Below are 5,662 nucleotides of genomic sequence, written 5' to 3' on the forward strand. Positions count from 1 at the left end.
ATATGCATATATGATTATCTTCTATTAGGCAATTGTCTATGGTTCGACATAACCTCATGCTATACTACAATTGAATCTTGAAAGAGATACAAATGTAAAATATATTAAAGTGTTACTTTATAAAAAAAATTGTTGAAAAGAAATCCTTGAACATTAGTGCAATCCAATTCATGGATTGTAACTTTGTGAATACGGACAACATCAAAAAAGTGCAATCTAAATCAATTGATTGTTACTATGAGTGATATAATTACTAATCTAACATCTAATTACTAACTTTTACAGTTCTGCTATTTAAATTCCGCAACTAACTCTTTATTTTCTTTATTTACATTTCTGTTATTTAATTTCCACGACTAACTCTTTATTTTCTTTATTTACATTATGTCATTTAAATTCTACAACTAACTACTAACTCTTTGTTTTTATTCTTTTATTTACATCACTGTATTCTTGAGACCAATCTTTCATAAGAAATGGTATGGTTAAATGGAACCCGAAAATGGAGTTAATAAAATGAGACCAACCTTTCGTAAGAAATGGTACGATTAACTTAATAAAATGAGACCAATCTTTCGTAAGAAATGGTACGATTAAAATAAGATAAACATAACTCATTCGGGTCATACTCATAGTCAATGTGAGGATGTGACCTGGCCCACTACATCATCTAATGAAAATTACTTTCAACATCACGATTATGTATTCATCCTCTTCGCCTCCTAAGAACAGAAAATAGTTGGTCGGACTCGATCCAATGTCAATACCCTTGCTGTTTGGGCCCAGTTAAGAGACATTTCTCGATCACTCGTTCAGAGAGTCATTATCCGTGTCGGGTAGATAGTGAATATGGCATGTTCATCATGACATCATCATCATGCATATGAATTTATTTATCTGTCATTCATTGAATGATTACCTTTATGCATTTTATTTGTAATCTGCATATTGTGTTATACATATATAGAGACGCTTACTCTCCAGTTCAATATTACAGTTATTGATGGTTTCAGACACTCCATTCGAGACCTATTTTTGTGTGATAGAGGTGATACCTCTCCCTCCCAGAGAGGTTGAGGTCGGCCGAAACTGAGCTTCTAGGGAGACATAGACATCAGCTACGATGGAGATCTCCATCCCCTTCTCCAGTCATGTTTAATTCTATCCCCCCTACTCGTCCTCGTAGACTTCCTTTTGGTTCTTCTCATCACTACGGCTTGAGCGATGAGCCACCTCGTGATGTCCCGAGTTCGTCGACAAGACGTCCCATATTCTTGCTAGAGTAACTTGGACTAGTGGCCCACTGGTCATTCCGAGGGTTAAGACTTCTACATGTCCTTGGTGTACTTCACCATCAAGTAGTCACTCGGATCCATCCACCTCTCCTATGAGGGGTATCCCTGAGAATACTCAAGGATCTCCTCCCACATAGTGCGAGGATGGACTTCTAGCGGCGAGGTGGATACACGAGTCCGAGGGAAGAGGACCCAATTATCCCCTCTTCGTCCAACATATTCTCCCTTGCATGTTGGAGCCGTTGTTATTTATATTTCCAGTGATGACGAGGAACCGGAGGAATACTCAAATGAGGTTAGTGTGGGGAGGTGGTAGGATGAAGAGACCTCGTCGGTGCCATGACGACTGTTTTGGTGCATGGCAATATTGTTTAGTGTTTTGTTGTTGACGTTAGCTTTAGTGTACACCCAACCATAGGGTCCTTTTGTTTTGTATAATATATATATGTATATATTTACCCTATCTGTACTGATGTCTACCTAATTATGTTTTGACTCTAGACTATGTACTTGGGACTCATAAGTGATAATGTTGTATGAGTATATGCTTTACGTATTTTTGGGTAGTCGTTATATAGTACAGTACATATAGAAATGGTATGAGAGTGAAAACCTTATGTTCGTTAAAAAGAAAAAAAATATATGTTATTTTTCAGATATAAGTTTTAATTAACTAAGAACGTGTTCGTCGATCTTGTATGTAATATTATTTTAACGATAGGAAAATGGGTGTTGTAGTAATCGGTTAGTGAGAGCTATTACACTAGATTTTTAAATCCAAATTGAACAGCTTTCGTCCAAAACGAATGGATGTCATTCCAAATATCTTCCACCTTCACTTAGGGGTATGATGGCTGGTTGGAAGCCTATTCAAAGTCACTTAGACACTCCATTTTATACACCAATCTTTTATACAACTTTCACAATTTTCTAAACACTCTTGCAAGCAACTTTGTGACAAACTTTCAGAGTTGTTGTCAAGTATTTCATTCTAAGTTTTCATAAACTTAAACATTTGAGCATATTGTTTTATTCACAGTGAAAGACCATAGGGATTGTAAGTCTAAAAGTGTGAAATCATTTCTACATTCTATCCTAAGTTACATTTTTCACATTTGTCAAAATTGCGTGAGTTATGTACTCCATAGGCTTTTATGAGTTATGATTATCATGTAAAATGTTCTTTAATATTTCTATCGTTCTTTTTCAATGTCAATGTTTTCTTATTCGAATACAACGTTTTAAATTATATTCCACAACCACAATATTGTGATTTTGGGAGTTTCTATAACAACACCGTTACTGCAATTGTGGCCATATCAATCATATTTTTCCACAATTGTGATAATTGCAATGAAACAGCAAGCATAAACCCAGTTTGAAACTCTCTTTGTATAGAAGAGGACAAACAAAGTGAGGGCTAAGAATTAGTCCTACGTGTTATTTATGTTCCTTTTTTTACTTATCATGTAATTAGTCCTACATATCCAAAGGCTTATTTGGAAATTTTCCTGTGGACAGAAACACACTACAGTTTTTGACAAGAGAATTTATGGTTCTTCTAGTTATGCTTCACTGAAAGAGGGCTCTTAAATTTATGCTTGTCATCTGACCACCACAACTCTCCAAACACATAGCCTGCTGCAGGGTTTCCAACCTCAATGTCCTTAAAAATTACCTTGTATTTCTTCTTTTCACCAACTTTGTTAAATGTCAAATATTCTGGCTTAACCAAAACTGAAACCCCATTTGGTGCCTTGACATGAGCCTGATATGTACCTGCTGATCCAACATTTGTAACTGTGCGAGTAACTTTTACAGTGTGTCTCCCGAGATTTGGCACTGTGATTGAAGGATAATTAAAATCTAAAATGTTGCAAGACTTTGGACAAGTTTGGAGGCTGCTAGAGAACGTCCTAATTTGTGTCTGGTTGTAACCATGACCACATAGGAAGTTCAAGTAATCAACCATAGATCATAAACAAGTCCGGGGTCCATTGCAAGTTCTGATTGAATGTGTCCCGCGCCATAAGCAAATGGAGTTGCTTCTTCCTTAGATTGATCAAAAATCGGTTGGTTGTTGTCATCTAGTGTCATTGCTGAAAGTGAATAATTTTTGGTTAGTTAGGATAGCTACACAAAGATGGGAAATATATGTTCTACACATGACATTTTGTAATTACCATATACTATACACTTATTAATGATGTGGAAATTAATTGTTAACATGAATCAATTGATTATCCAGAAAGTAATTTATTCACAATATATTAGTAATTCATTCATAATTACTAACGGGTATTGGTTCAAGTAGTACATGCTAGATTCCCCTTAAGCAAAGTCTCGGGTTCGAGTCTTGTGGATGGAAAAATACCGCGTGGAGAGTTAACCCCACATACCTGTGGATTTTCCCGGTTCGGACAGGATTGCCTCCAATGCGAGGATACCTGTGAGAAACCAAAAAAAATTCATTCATAATTCGATAGCTAATTGATACATGTTATTAATTAATAATTTATACGTGATTAACAGGTCTATTGGAGGTGCAATCTCATGTGTAAAATAACATAAAGCTGCAGAACATTTTGCATGATCAATGTGATATGCATATTTGTGTGCTGTATATATACCAGTAGTCATGATTGCAGATTTTAAAGCTGCAGGACTCCAATTTGGAATAGTGTTTTGAGAAGGCCAATGATGCCAGAAACATGAGGGCAAGATACAGAAGTTCCTGACCCTATATTATATGGAATCCAGCGATTATCAGATGCAAAACCAGTTGGACTTATGGCTTCTGTGAATGCATAAAGAATGTCCACACAAGGTGCGATGATGTCAGGCTGAAAGTGAAAATAAAAAGTGTAATTAGAAAGTCGTCTTTAGATTATGAGGCGATATATGAAAAAACGTAGGTGATGAAACAAAGAGCAGAGGACCTTGAGGATTGCTGGCTGGATGGGATTAGGTCTTCTAGATGATAATAAGCTGACTATTGGAGCTGGTTTAACTCCTAATAGAGTTTTTGCTCTGGTCATGTATACCTTGGGTGTCCTACAATATATGCATACACATATATATATACTGATTAATTAGTTGTGAGAAGCATTTTGTAAAATTCATGAATCTGAAAGGTTAGGTTTAAGTGAAAGATGAATTACTTGCTGCCTTTGATGTAAGAATAAACATATTCACCATCTGTGTAATTGATATGTGAAGTAGGTAACAAATGAGCAAACGGAACAATATCATGGCGGCGTTGCTTATTATTCGCCAAAATTAGTCCAACTGCACCTGTAGAAAGAGCTGCCTGCCCGGCGTAAACTAATTCATCAAGCTCCCTTAGGTGGCAGAATAGGATTTTTCCCTTTGCCTTCTTAGGGTCAATACTTCCAACCTTGCACAGTTGACTGCAAGAATCAGAAAAACTTAAATGTACCAACTAACAAAAATTAAACAAACTACAAAACTTAAAATGAGTCTCTTGGAAAATTTGAACTTACACATCTACAGAACTGATCAAAGGGTAAAAATTCTCAGATTGCAAACCCATAGAGAGACTAGCTCCCTTCAGTCCAAATAGAAAAATATGGAAAATCAATGTGAGCATTCTATAATGTTTATCTCATTTTTGTGCAAAATTAGAACTTATGACATAACTGACAACTACGAAACTAAACTTAAATGGAATTAAAAAGAGAGGATACCATTACGTGCTTCTTTAGTCCAAATGATACATAATTAGCAAATTCTGTCTATTGTGATAGCACCAACACTGAACATCCATGGTGCCACATTAGTTACAGTTCCAGATCCTAGTCCTGAGTTGCCAGCACTAGCAACTACGACTATACCATTCGCAACTGTGTGGAAGGCACTGATGCTAAATCCATCTTCATAAAAATCTGCAGGAGTAGTTTTTCCCAGGGAAAAGGAAATTACATCAACCCCATCACTTATACCAGCCTCAAAAGCTTCCAGGACATCTGCATCAGTGCAGTCCAACTGAATTTATCCTTGCCCGCATGTGCTATAGGCGGCAACATGGGCTTTCGGGGAGCCACCCTTGGAAGTGTCATTGCCATAGCCAAAAACATTTGCTCCTTGAACAAAATTACCTCCTCCAATTGAAAAAGTTGAGGTGCCATGGGCAAACACATCCCGAGCCGTATAAAGGGATGAGTTAAGTTTGCCATATTTTGACTCATAACCATTGCTGAAGAATCTTGCTCCTATCAATTTCCTGTGTAATTTTGTACATAAGATAAATAGAGAGGTAATATATTTTCTTTTAATTCAGCAAAAAGAAACCTGGGAGAAGGGATAAGCAGTTTGGAAGTTTCCTTATTAGTTATCACAGTACATTC

The 5,662-nt window shown here is 36.5% G+C and overlaps 1 long non-coding RNA gene across 1 annotated transcript; it reads right to left on the bottom strand.

Moving 5' to 3' along the window:
- LOC109349734 lies at nt 2,668-4,699 on the bottom strand. Its single transcript, XR_002108025.1, has 5 exons — nt 4,457-4,699; nt 4,235-4,349; nt 3,926-4,138; nt 3,695-3,742; nt 2,668-3,394 (listed from the first exon to the last, which is right to left on the bottom strand). It is a non-coding gene; the product is annotated as an uncharacterized LOC109349734 (long non-coding RNA).

The sequence above is a fragment of the Lupinus angustifolius genome, chromosome LG01, assembly GCF_001865875.1.
Source record: "Lupinus angustifolius cultivar Tanjil chromosome LG01, LupAngTanjil_v1.0, whole genome shotgun sequence".
Taxonomy (NCBI): domain Eukaryota; kingdom Viridiplantae; phylum Streptophyta; class Magnoliopsida; order Fabales; family Fabaceae; genus Lupinus; species Lupinus angustifolius.